Source organism: Dendronephthya gigantea, unplaced genomic scaffold, assembly GCF_004324835.1.
Source record: "Dendronephthya gigantea isolate DGI-Jeju-01 unplaced genomic scaffold, DenGig_1.0 000014F, whole genome shotgun sequence".
Taxonomy (NCBI): Eukaryota; Metazoa; Cnidaria; class Anthozoa; order Malacalcyonacea; family Nephtheidae; genus Dendronephthya; species Dendronephthya gigantea.
Genome location: NW_021163024.1, coordinates 2,847,019 through 2,862,162, shown reverse-complemented (window position 1 = coordinate 2,862,162; position 15,144 = coordinate 2,847,019).

The window sequence follows — 15,144 nt, the reverse complement described above, 5'->3', positions numbered from 1 at the left end:
GCCAATCTTACCCATTGGGCTTGTGCCAGTTGTGCGCAAGGACTGCACACACTTGGAAAAAACATAGCGCTAAAACTCAACCTCGTAAAACGCGCAATTTGTAGACCGTGTCTTTCATTGCTTATGCTATAGTTTAATATCCACAAAGCTTATATATAGTTAAATGGTATAATATCGATTATAATTTCTGTCTTGTTATATTGTCACATGGTCCTGATGATTTGAACAGATAGTATGGCTGTGTTTTGTGCCTATCAAAGTTTACGCTAAATTTCAGGAACAATATTTACGATGTATGGCGCCTTTCTTGTGGCTCTATTTTTTCATCACTTTCATACAATCTCTATCATTTGTACAATTGAGCTTTTCCGCGTTCCACGTTCCGATTCGAGGAGCTAGTCGAGGGAAATCAAATTATAACCAAACATAAGATGCCTGATTATAAATGTGCTTCAGTGCTTGGCATCGACTTTGCCGAAAGTTGCAAATGTTTATTCTGATCGCACTAGGTTGTTGATACAATTATTGCGATGTAGTCTAATAGTTATTTAGATTTATTTCATTGCCTACACAACTATATAAGGGTTTTAATCATTGCATACTTAATAGTAATACTATGAAGTATACAGTTATCCGGTTTTGCTCATACTATCAGGTTGTTTCGTATCAATCCCAATGACTATTTAAACGACTTCCAACAACCACACAACAATAATGCAATTCTACGTAATGCTGTTTTAATGCATATATGGCTAGCGACGTTGCATGTTTGTGCGCGCGTTGAACCAAAGCTTTATGGAAACAACAAAAGTATTAAAGCATAGATTCTAACCATTGTTACCGCGGCATTCAAAAAACAATAAATTTTTGAAAGAAAGCTTTTTCAGTTTATGACTTGAAATTTGACCTTAATGACATAATTGGATGCACTGAACGTTAAGAGAAATCTTGAAGCGCACGAAATAGCATTCGATTCGGCTAAAATGATATAACCCCTTTACTTAAGGCTTAAGCCTTCTGTTAAGGAACTGAATACGTTTCTAGGAGTATTATGTGTGTTACACATTCGTCGCTTCTTCTATAAAGTTGTAACATTGCAAATGTTTAATCTAATGTTCTACCAAATCCAATGCGATTAAACAAAATTCCGGCAAACGTTCCAACGAACGGTAAATCAAAACGGTTGAACGCTTTTGGAACCATTTTCGAACTTTTTTCTCGAGGCGTTCGAACGGGCAATTTCGAACGATGAACGATCTCGGAAATCATGTCAACGAACGCAGAACGCTTGAAGTGTTTGAACGGCAAACGAACGGATAATGAACGATATGAAGGTCACACAACAACAAAGTAAATTGCTTCGCACGAGTGGCAAATCACAACTGTATGACTATGAGTGTTACTGGTCTGCTTGCTTCTACTACCTATAATTAACTTCGTTGATTAGGTACATATGACATTGATCGAGTATTTATGTCCAGCTGTCAACGGAGCGTAATTAGCCCTAAAGCTGTTGGACGGCATGTATCATGATATATGTCTGCAGTCATGATTGTGCCGTGGCCATGTCCTTCAGGTATATTTGGCTATTGTTTTTACAATTTTACTCCATTTTATGATTTTAATATTATCCATGCTATACTGGGATTACGTAGCAATAAAGAGCAGTGTGCGGATAGCGATCGAAGCTCGGGCTCCCTCATAGCTGAACATAAACAACGTATAATGTTACATCCGCTGCTTGCGTTTACCTGTTAATCATGTTCCCCGGTATATCAAACATGCACATGCAACAGGCAGTTGACCGCATATTTTACCGTTGTTTGATTTAAACACCAGTATCATGGTCTAGGATCAAAGGATTCCCAAAATCGTCTGGTTTCTTCCGTGAAATTGGGTATATAAATTCGTCAAACCGTTTATACGGATAAGTCGGCCCATCCAAAAAAACGGTTCATTTTTTGGATGGGCCGAGGAAGAGGAAGAAAAAATTTGGAAGACAGTCAAAAGCAGTATAAATAATAAATGCCGCTCATCCTCCTATCAAGAAAAATTACTGAACAATAAACAATGAAGTTCGGTGTGAAAAGCATAGGACATATTTTTAATTCTACATTATATATAAATAAGAAATTTGTGGTTCAAATAAGAACAATTGTGGTTCACAAACTAATTAAAGTGTTATTAACAGTTAAACAGATTATGATTTTTGGCACCTCACTCGACATTCTCAAAGCCCACTCAAACTTAAAAGTTAAACCAATTAAGTGGGATATCTCAATCTCCTGAAAACGTTTCTATGGCCCCGGTATTCCCTCGATTCGAAAAAGCTTGATCTTCAGTGTTTTACTTCAAATGTTGCCATTGTTTAAGGGAACTGTCTCGTTGATCTGTATTAAGAGCATTTGTAAGTCACACGCAATGAGTTATGAGTGCGAATGTGAAATAAGCATTTTAAATATAGGAGATATAATCTCACTTAGCTAAAAAATGTCATGAAGTCGACTTTGAAAGCTGAGAAGTTTATATGCATGACAAAAAGTTCGCAAAACATACTTTTCTTTGTTAAGCTAAAACATCCACTGTGTTAAGGAATATGCAAGGAAATGCAATATCAACACCCTTCTAAAGTAATCTCATCTTAGAAACTTGAAGCAACTTTGCTTTGTAGGAAAAAGTATCCAAACAACGGATTTCATAGATATAGGAAGCCTTTATCCGTAAGAATAGTGCTGGCTACATTACTAAGAATAAATATATATAGTCAATATTTCGAAAATCTCCTTGTATACTGCTCGACAGATCTACCGTGAAAACAAATGTCCGAGTATCACGATGAAATTCCAGCATGAATGCATATATGAAGCATTTCATACGACGCCAGCAGATATACTATATATGTCTGTAACATTCCCAAGGCTGCTTACACCGCATTGTGTTAGCGCATATTTGAATGCGCTAAATTAGAACATACAGATTTATTCAACGTGGCCAGGTTTATAGTATAACATAAACAACAAAGCAAATTGTTTCGCACGAGTTGCAAACACCGAAGAGTGTTGCTTGTCTGTTCGCATTCCTAATTAACTTCGGCAACTAGATACATGACATTGATCGAATATTTATGCCTGTCAATAATGGAGCGTGATTAGCCCTAAAGCTGTTGGACGGTATCATATCACCTATGTCTACAGTGGCATGTAGCCAAGTGCAGATATTTTGGTATTCATTTTACAACTTTACCCAATTTTCTTATTTTTATCCATGCTGTACTGCGATTACATAGCAATAAAGAGCGGTGTGCGCATAACGATCGAAGCTCTGGCTCCCTCATAGCTGATTATCGAGCATAAACATCGTAGTTTAATTTACATCCGCTGCTTGCGTTTTACTGTTAATCATGTTCCCCGGTAAATAAAACATGCACAACAGACAGTTGACATATTTTACCGATGTTTGATTTAAAACGGCCAGTATTATTACATGGGACCAGAGGATTCCCAAGAATCGTCGGGTTTCATCCGTGAAAACGGGTATATAAATTTCTCTATCCGTTTACACGGATGAATCGGCCCATCCAAAAAAACGGTTGATTTTTCTTTCCGTTTAAACGGTTATTGGTATCCGTGCAAACGCTTTTTCCAAAGCGTAAAAACGTTTTCTTGAAAGCGTTAAATTTTTTCATCGAACCGTTTAAACGTTTTAACGAAGCGTGAAAACGTTTCACGGCATCCGTTTGCTAACCGTTTTGAATCCGTTTTTTTGCCAATTTAAACGGAAAAGCGTTAATGTTGGTTTTCCCGTGGAGGGTCACAGATGTATGTTTGAAGGCATGCATTAATTATTTGGATCCGGAAGCAAAAAATAAGGCCTAGGTTATATATGTCGCATTTTCGTCGCGATAATGAGATGATAAACCTCATTAAGCTTCATTATTATCTCATTATCTATAGTTTGAATTGCAGGATTTAGGCCCACTATGTGATGCATGATCAATGCCTTCCTTTTGAAACCGATTGTCCATTCATTTGTCTTAATTTCCAGTAGCAAAATGAATAATATATGAATTTATGATCCTATAGCTGCGCCACTGTGAATTTCATTTCTCCACAAGTCTCTCAAAGTTATGTGACGATCGAGCTCAAGCGTATGTATGTATATGTGTAGCTATGTTGCAAATTTTGTAATATATATCACAAATGCGTATTCTGTATGGTCACTTTTGTTACACTTTCTTGAAAGCACATGCGGTGCTTAATTTGCCACATTCTTACTCGTTCAACCATTAAAATTCGGGCACATTGTATTATTCAAAAATTCAGCCGACTTTTTTTTGCCCCTCCCCCCCCCTTACGAAGTTGCGCCCGTACGCCTGTTGAGATATGAGATTATCTGTTCAAGCGCCAGCGATTATTTTGGGCTAATTTCCCAGCTGTTTGTGAGCCTTAAGTCAGTATATGACCATGACCATTTGATGTAAAGTACTAAAGTACTGGACAATGTGACTAGGGAGAGGTGCATATTCATATACTTCATGCGCAATATTCATGTAGAAGTTTTATGACCCACGCATCATTATTTTATGTAAACAGCTGTTGACAGAGATGGCCAAAGAAAGAAGATCTATTTCTTTTCAAATCAATTGTCTTTACAAGTCTGCTAACATGAATATATAATTATTTATATGTGCCAAAACACAATTAGCGTGCTTCTACGCCACTGGTTGGAGTTGACTTGAAATCTTCTACACCTCAGCCATCGTCATTCAAAACCCGGTCAGTGAATAAAATAATTTATTTAGAATAGAATATGATTCGATGATAAATTACGGCGTATATTGGGTTACGCAACCAGACGTCTTCGTTCCATTCTGGCGTATGTGAAATAGTTGCCTCATATGCATAATCTTGTTTACTGCCTGACAGAAGCAAACCTCAAATTCTTTCTCTTGAAGTTTTTGTAAGGCATACAATCACTCAAGTTTATGTCCAGTTGAAAACAATGGCATGGCGATTTTCTTCTCTATACGACCAATCAGAACCAGAGAGCTTGATGACGCGAAGGAAAGAGTATGCAGGATGGAGTTGGGCGCATGCTTTCGTATGGAAATTGGAAAATCATTCTTGAATATTTTATTGTTGTTGCAAGACGTTTGAGCAAAATTCTGTGGAAAAATGTCCGAAAGAAGCGAATGTTGATCAACTAACAAGACGTCTTACTTGTTAGCGCTGTTGATTGCAGCATATTTGCAGATATTTATTTGAACCAACCAATTTTTAAATCACACCGACACGGATCAACGCGTGTATGTTGTTAAATTTAAAAGGTGAACATTAGCATTGCCGGTTGCTACTAAATGAGTAATTTTGCTTGTCTTTTGCCGCCGAGTCTTCTAAATTTGGAGTAGTTTTGCCATCATAAGTTTTGTGTAATTTATCACTTGCATTCCTTATCGTTTTAGAGCAACAAACCCTGGGAAAAGACAGAATTCCTAGGACGACGTCCAAGGTTGGTTCAAGGGAAACTTGATTAATTGCAAAGGAAATGCCCCGCCATTGAAGCAATACGTTTTAGTGAATAAACCCACAGCTCAAAAATGTTCTAAAGCTAAATCCACATGTTTTTAAGTAAAAGAAAGCTTACCCACAACTGATTAGTTTAATTTGTAGAGAATGAGTTGGTTATTTCAATTCATAGTTAACTTTGCAGGGTATTTTATAATCTCATTTATAATTTCATTATAATTAGATTTTATTTAGTACGAGACAAACACTTCTATTATAATTCGGACGGTTTTATACATGTTGTATCCTAGTAAAGCCACAAAGTGTAAAATAGCCTGATAGTCAGTCAGTCGGCAATTAATTATCTAATTGTACCAGAGATCTTTGCAGACACTGAAATTCAACTTTTAGAAAGAATCTCTCTCTATCTTCGAAAGAAAAGGACTAAGAAAGGTGACTAGGCAATCCCTAACTAAGCGCAAATGTGAAAAGTTTCTACTGAGAAATTGCATGTGCCACTTTTAAGGTCAAGGAAATAATGATCGCAAGTGGGACTTAATGGGATGAGGGCATGGAGATTATTTCATTTTTGTGCACTTTTTACCCTTTCTAAAAATTAAATGCTTTCGATCGAGGTTGTGCTCTTGAAGTAGGAATCATTGTGAACAATCCAGTGACTTCACACTTCACAGTTCAGTCGCCTGCAGTGGAACATGCTTTGAAAGTCCGACTGTGATGTTGATTTTCCCCGGGTGTCAGTTGTGTGAATGTACTGGGAGGTGCCCCCCCTTCATGTGTGTATCTTTCAGGAGGCCTGCCGGCCCGACTGATATTCAAGGAGAGTCGGTAACACAGCCGAGCATCTTGAACTTGTTTCGGTTCAAGCAACTGAACTGCGAAGTCACTGGAGTGTTTACAAAGACTCGTTGAGTTGTTCACGTGTTGTTCCTACGCAAAGGTCTCTCGGCTCGGATAGTCTAATAACTGTGGTCTATTAAATGGCTATCGTAAGATTTCAAAACATGATTTTTAACGCTAAAATTTAAAATGAAATTATCAAGTGAATTCACAATGAAAGTTGAGGCTAATTTCTCTTGCGTTATAGGCACCGTTAACAGCGTTTTTCCATTAGAAAAAAAGCTGTGGCGCTAATGGACGTCTTGCACTTTAGACTAATTTCTTACCTCGGCGATAAAAAGAACATTTTCTGAAAGGTCTTACTTAAATTAGTGCAAATGCAAAGTTTGGCTGCGAAATTTGTAAAATACGGAAAATATAGCTACGCGAAGTTTTCGATTTTTTTATATTTTTGTATTACGTGCGGAATTGTGTAACTAAATTAGTTACACATTTCCGCACGTAATACAAAAGTATACAAAATTTGCACGGTCTGAATTACGAACTACTGACGAAAGACAATTAAACATAACACGGACATTATTGGATGTTGCTTCGGGTTCATTAGACCGTTAAAACAAAAAGTCTTAAGAACACAGCGCTCGCGATCCTGGAAAAATGAAGTGAAATAAAATGAAATTCGCAATGTCGATACTTGGTATTTGAATACTTTAACGAATCGTAATTCTGATTGTGTTAAGATATTGACAAAAGATTGTGTTTACGTCGGAATGAGAATCATTGAAAGTACGCGACGCACTTCATACAAAGAGAACGACATTTTTAGGTCTATAATGTTGTTTCTGCGAAGGTTAAAATTAACTGGAGTTTACTAACAGACAATCGTTATAGGGGCAACCCAGTTTGTGGAGGATCACCAAGGTGCGATATAGGATGCATCATAGGTTAAGTTAGGTTAGGGGCATGATTGAGAATCCACATCTGAGTTTATCTGACACGACGTACATTGCGCGCGCTAATTTCCATTTCAACCTTCAAATATGGCGGTAGAATATTCAACGGGGCAGCGATTTTTTTATAACCTGTCCAAGGTTGTAAATAAATATTTAATAAAATGTATGTAATGATGTAAACATTATGTAACTAGTTAATTTCGGAACTCCTGCTATTTCCGATTAGGTTTTCGGCACTGCGACATTTCGATTTCGGCAAAGGGTTTTTCTCCGGGTACTCCCTATGGTTTCCCTCCTTAGTAAAAAAAAAGTTTAAGGCCAAAGTGACGGGGTTTTTGCGATTATAAAACGAGGCAAGCATTTCTGGTAGAAACTGGAAATAATCGTTTTACTGGTATATTACATGCAGTTTTCCCAGTCATGCAGTTTACTTGATTTAGATGTCGTCGACCTTGATTTCTTTGGATAAAAATGCAAAACGCCCTTCCTAGACAAAAAGCTACTGGCCAAAAAGGTCCATAGCCAACATTTAACTTTTTAGAAGAAAATTATCTAGATAAAGGTAAATAGGTACATGACAGCAAACTAAAACCCAAGAAATTCTCTTGCCTCTCGGTAATCAGAACACTGAGTGATGCATGATCACTGGGAAAATCTTCAAATAAAATTGTAGGGATTCACTATTAGTTGACACAGGAACCAAGCAAAGACCACAAGAAGTTAGACAGTTTTGCAGCCTCGAGAAGAGTCCACAACCATCAGCTTTTGAATCCTTAAAAAGAGTCGAAGATCATCAGCTCTTATAAACTCAAGAAAAGTCAAAGATCATCATGCAGCTTTAGAAGACTCAAGAAAAGTCAAAGATTGACAGCTCTTGAAGACTCAAGAAAACTGAGTAAAAGATCAGCATCTTTAGAAGCCTCAAGAAAAGTTAAAGATTGACAGCTCTTATAAACTCAAGAAAAGTCGAAGATCATCAACTCTTATAAACTCAAGAAAAGTCAAAGATCATCAGCTCTTGAAGACTAAAGAAAAGTAAAAGATCAGCATCTTTAGAAGCCTCGAGGAAAGTTAAAGATTGACAGCTCTTGAAGCCTTAAGAAGAGTCAAAAATCATCAAAGTCTTGACAACAATCGACGATCATGACGTTTGAAGCCACGAGAAGAATCGAAGACTCTCATTCAGCTTTTAAAACCTCGAGAAGATCATGACCAGCTTGTGAAGACTTCACAAGAGTATAAGTACATCAACTGTAAAATCATAAGAAAAGCAACAAAAAAACCAATACCTGCCGACATTTTCAAGAAATACAAAACAAAACAAAATACAAAGATTAAACATCTTGCATTATAGGTAAAAGCAAGACAAAGAACGAGTTCGTGATAATTATTTAGATTTTATTACAAAATCTTATTACAATGATTTTGCAATAAAATAGAAATATCGCAAAGTCATTCTTTGTTTTGTTAATTTTATTCAAGTCATATTTATTTGACCTGAATCGAACATCTGTTTTACATTCTAAAATTTTTTGAATAATCTGCAGGTCAGTCTTAAAATAATTATCTTCTCAATATAATGTTGCGGAAAATAATTATCGATTAATGTATTATATCGAGAGTGTCCAAAACGTAAGAATTATGTTCATCACAAATTTTACAGCCCATTTTTTTTGGATAATCTTAAAATAATTGTCTTGTCAATAATTATAATGTTGCGGGAAATAATTATTGATTCATGTTAAATCATGTTCTAACCAAGATCTAAACAAAGCACAATTATATCGGGAGTGTCCAAAACGTAAGAATTATATTCATCACAATATTTACAACAGGTTCATATGCCCATGTTTGAATGCATGCATGGAGGGCCCTTCAACTGTCACTATATATATTATTATTGACATATTTTTCAAGTGAACGTGTTCACGAACACGACTTCAGAAGCAGGTATTATGCAGACATAAGTAAATAAGGAGTTTTACACACACTAAGTGACATCAAAACTAGCGCTTTTCGCCCACAGACAGAAAATTATCGTCGAATTAGCAACCACCAAAATTGATAAAATTATTTTTCACACCTTACAGCAAGTGCACCCTCTGGAATGATGACGAATATGCCACATTTTTGGGGTACTTTTTTCAAAACCGCAAGCGTGAGGCATTATAACGGCCACAGTCTTGAATACATACATTAGTTGTTAAATAAAAACGTGTCTTAAAATACAAAACTTGTCCGTTTACCTGTGGAAAAACGGACGCATGCCTGAGACCGTTTACATATTACCGGATGGCATCGGAGCGGAGCAATTCTCGTACCGGATCGGGCTGCTGTTTACACCCCGCTGCAATCTGGTGCACATGCCGCGGAAATTACTCCGCTTTTGAGGTGGTATGAAAAGTGATCCTGCATGTGTGTTTCGGAGCAGTGTAAACGGACCAAGCCCGTACAAAACCTATTTTCACGCGAAATTTGTATCATAATATTATTACAACACAAATTTTGAAAATGAACGCCATAAAACAATTAAAACAATAACATTTACGTTTACGGAAGCAAGCGTCCTTCAAATCTTGCCCAGTCTATTTTGTATGTTAATTGACTATAGCCAATATTCATTAAGGCGACGACTCCGGCAAGCAATCCTAACTTCTACTTCTCGTTTCTTTTTCGTAGAATCCAATTTTTACACCTCAAAATTGTAAATATTCTTTACAAATGCATGGCCAATTATCGTTGTTATTAGGGTAATTGGAATTTAGATTTAGAACAATTTTTCTGTGACAAGTTTTTATGTGACGAGTTTTAATTGTTCGTCTGTACACCCAACTTTGACATTTATTTTTTTCCAATGACAAGTAAACTTGTTCAAAATCAAGTAAAGGACTTTAGATTCATTAGGAATTTATATAAATTCGCACCAACGGTGAATTACAATAAGACTAGTGTAATTATAACTATAAATTATAAAAAAAGAAATTATATTACAGTAAATTAATAACATTTGTTATTTTATTACAAGATTTGTTTTAAGATTTTGTCATAACTGGTAAGAAACTACTCTTAAATCTGTCGGTCCCAACTCGCGTTAGTGCGTGCATGGTAAAATTAAAATAGCGTGATAAAATTGAAGGTGTCAAAATTAATTTTTTTAACTTCTGCCTAACGCTAGATCTGCCCCTCAAGTGTCGTCACTACAAACCTTAGAAAACAGATGGAAATGTCTGTCTATATTATTGTCCTGTACGTTCAAACAAAGAAAACATTCATTTGGTGAATTGTGGTTCAATTTTTTAGCGCTGGTTTATACACAGGTATGAAGTATTATCATATAAATCTAAATATTTATGGTAGACAACTTCATAATTATAGACTATTAATTAATTTTGAATCTTAGGAAGAATCGTATCTCGACTAAGAAAATACACCACCAGATGTTTATGACAAACGAGCTGTAGCTTCTTTGACTTTAATAATTTACATCTATTTTCGGTTTTACGTCAAGTGTTAATATGAAAAATAGAATTGTCGCATTAGGCACAAACGCCGGACACTTAGCACGGGCCGGTTGTATCATGCCCGTTTAGCTTAAACGGTGGATAAGTTCAAAATAGAAAGCAAGTCTATTTTTTTATAAAAAAAAGCGAACTAAATGTTTTTTTGTTAATACAAAGATACTGTTTACAACTACATATTCAGCGCATAATATTCATGTTGACTCATTCAAGAGAGATGTAAGAGTGTTATTTAATTTTGACTTATACACCGTTTAAGCTAAACGGGGTTGATACAACCGGCCCCAGACCGCTAATCTATAGGTACAGTAACTGAAAAAGTAGTAGCCGTTTTGGCACGGCCTTGGGCAGTTTCTACGATCTGCTAAACTAAAAAAATAAGCTAATTTCAATTATTGCTCTTCACTTCAGCGAAATTATGAAATCAATCATTTCCTTAAGAATATTGTGATTCCGATAGTAAATTAAAGCCCCAGATAAAACGTCACATTTTGATCGCGTCGAACGCAGAAACGTCATGCAGGACTGCGGATAGAAGCATATCAGTAAAAATTCCGTTGGAAGCTGTAAGAGATTGGCAGGTTGTAGTGAAAGCGATAAAGAATTATTCATAACACAGTCGACGTTTTGTTAGTACAAAGAGTTGTGAGTATAGTCATACAGACCATGTACTGAGTTGCATTTTGGATCTGGTATAAAGTATATTGGGGAAGATATTGAGGATGTATTTTCGTCAGTGGAGCAGGAGCTATTGACGTGTATGTTACAAGTAGAAAATGAGTTACTGCAAAAAAGACTCGTCATCCCTCTCGGAGAGTTAACCATGCCACTTCGTAACCTTACCATGCACCACGGAACAAAATGAAAGTGGACTAGCACAGAGCAAAAAGCGTTGGAGCAGCTGAATAATGCCCTATCAAGTAATGCAGTGCTGACGTACTACGAAGTTGGTCTTGAAACAAAGCTACAAGTAGACGCAGGTCCAAGTGGTCTCGGTCTAATCCTCCTGCAGAAGAAACAGCAATGATGGTAGCCAGTGACATGCCCAAGGAAAAGCCTAACGGACGTCGAGAAAAGATATTCCCAAATCGACAGAAAAGCCCCGGCCATTCAATTGGCGTGCGAAAAGTGCTACATGTACCTAATCGGAAGTAAGTTCACCGCGGAAACCGACCATCGACCGCTGCATGCTATCGACATTCAACAACCCCTATAGCAGACCACCAATGAGAATCGAGCGATGGTTGCTGCAGTTCGATTTTGAGTTGAAATTCCGCCCCGAAAAAAGCAGCCCAGAAGAATACCTGTCAAGGCATACAATATCGTTAAGCAAACAAGCAAACAAGACGAGAAGTCGGCAAAGGCTCGAGATTTGGTCATTCGTAGTATCGTTCAAGAGACATGCAAACCCAATCGTGATCCAATGCAAAGAAATCAAGAAAGAAATCCACAACGACCAAGAGTTAAGAAAACTCGTCTAGCAAATACAAGCAGGGAGTCAGAGAGTGTGTAAAACAGACAAAGATCTGAAGAAGTTTGCCCAAGTTTCTCAAAAGCTACTGTACATTGACGAACTGGTTATGCAAGGCCGCCGGATGTCATCCCAAAGAACCTACACAACCGAGCAGTCAATATCTGCCATGAAGGACACGTCGGAATTGTGAAAGCAAAACTCTGAGCTGCTTCTGTCAATGATCTGCTTCCCCGGCATAGACAAAATCACCAATCAGAACGACCAATGTACAAATCGACCAATCAGAACGTAAGTTTACAAAAAAATGAATATTAATTTTGCTTATTTCATTTTGTAAAGTGTTTTCAAATTGTTTGCAAAATGACAGTTTTCTGACGTTCACGGCGAAATACAAACTTTCCGCCTCAGCAAATCAGGGCGTTGCTGATTACCAGTCTTTCCTAGTTCCAATTTCGCGCATGCGCCTAACCAATAAAACAATCCAACGTCTATCATAGAGATTATAAATTACACGACTAAGAGATATATGTTATTATAATCATGACAGTTGTTTATAGTTCTTTATGATGATCATGACATAGAATTTGGACAACTTTGGATTCCGCTATGTTCTCCCACCATACCCGAGTGTAATTCTTAATCTCCGGGCGGAATTACTACCCTCGCACGGCGCTTCGCTCCGGGATTATGCTCTTATGATATTGTGTTATTGCTTATTAGCTATTCGTAATTATATATTATTATAGGTAACAAGAATTACATGCATGCTACATGAGCTAGACCTAGATTGGCTATTAATATAAGTTTGCATTATGAAATGAGTCATTGTGGGAATAGGTGGATAGTCAATATTTCTTTCAATAGTGTTAGGGTAGAATATATAGTCATAATATTGAAGTTAACGTCACCCATTTTCTGCAGACGTTTTATAGACCCTACCAGCTCAACTACTGCTGTTAAAATATTAACCCGATGATTAATTTAAAAAGCATCAAAACGCTACAAAACATTCAAGTTTAGAACGTGATGCCTGATGATGATGGTGATTTTGATCTTTTTGCTAACCTCGAAAGCTTATCTTTATTCGCTTGGAAAGAGTGATAACTTCCCCATCAATCCACTTAGGCGACCTCGCATCACTGATCTTGAATTTAAGGGTGAACATATCAACAGTTGTAACTCTCCAATTTTAGCAACATTGAATTATATTATTACTATTAAGGCCAATGTCCACAATCCGGTGAAACCAGCTTGATTAAAGTTATAAACGTAACGTGACTGTTTTACCCGTGTCATTATTGTTCTCACGAAGAAAGAAAATCCAACATGGTCTGTATTAAGTTGACAATCAAATGTGCATAAACCGTGAACCCGCTCAGGAATATTTTGTTAAAACTAAATCAAGTATATTGCTGGCAGTATTAGTAATCCCAGAGTGCTTTTCTTTATACGGTAAAAACGGCCAGACCGGTCTTGGTGTATTTCAGTACAGCCACAGAATACGGGTATTTTGCATTCACGTTTATTGATATTTACATCCGTTTAGCGCGGGAAATGCAGCTTTACCGCAATATTTTTAACGATTTCAATCAAATTATTACCGCTCTAATTATTTTGGGAAGCGCCTCTAGTTGGAAAATAATTATTGACATGAGTTAATGAAAGTCCTTAAACATGTCGCAGGATATATTTATTTGGTAAGTTTTCAGATCCAGGTGCAGTCAAGGGCGTCAATAACTCTATTATTAATAATAGCGCAAACAAACTGTTAAATTATAGCTTGCTTCAATTAACGTTCAATATGATGTGCGAGAGAATAGACATATTATAATCTTGGACTGGAAAATCAATCGTGCAGAAACACTTTTATAATGTCAAACCGGCTGTATTATAAACATTATAGCTCTTCTTAAATTATAATTTACTCTTAGTCTTATAATTTATTATGTGCTGGAGTTGACTATAAAAAACTCGTAACTATATTTTGCATATAGTTAAATCCTGGGGCCGGTTATGCAAAGGCTGGATAGCGCTATCCACCGGATAGTGATTTTTTTAACCGTAAAAAAATTGCTTGAAAGCAATAAAATTTCAGTTTTGCAACCATCAATATTTAAAGAGGATCGTCAATTTAGGAATACTAAGATTTAATATACTGCAAACACAAAGATCAGGAATTACACCCGGGTATTGCATTACATTGCGGAGTCCAAAGTTGTACAAATTCTATATCATGAAGTTTTGTTAGTTATGCGCATGCGCGAAATTTTAACGAGGGAAGCTGTTAATCAGCAACCTACTCATTGGTGATTTCGCAACTCTTTCATTAAACTCTTTACTTAAAAAAGGGTTCAGCGGTCTAGAACAGCGGTCTAGACACCCGTAGATGTGATCTCAAATCCCACTCGAAACAACGAAATTATTTGTTGCTTGCTGGAGAGTTAGATTAATATGAACTAGGCTAATTAATTTTTCATATTGCTGTTTGATTTTGGTTCAGAAATAAAGTGTGTATATTCTAGTTGCTTGAAAAAACTTACAAACGTGGTATTATACAAACGTGGTATTTTAGAAGAATACAGATGAATAGTTTTCTAACCACGGAAGGTGGGAAACAATTTGTAATCATGCACTTCGAAAGCATTTTTGGGGGATTAATGACATATAAAACACATTATTATCAGGAACAGCAAGAATAAAGCAATCCAATCTAGTCGGTGTGCATAAATATGGATTATTAATACAAAGCCTATTCTGATATAACCAGGGAGGAGCGTGGCAGCGTCTTCAAAAAACTTAGCATCAAATGTGGTAAAATAACTATCTAAAATGGACAA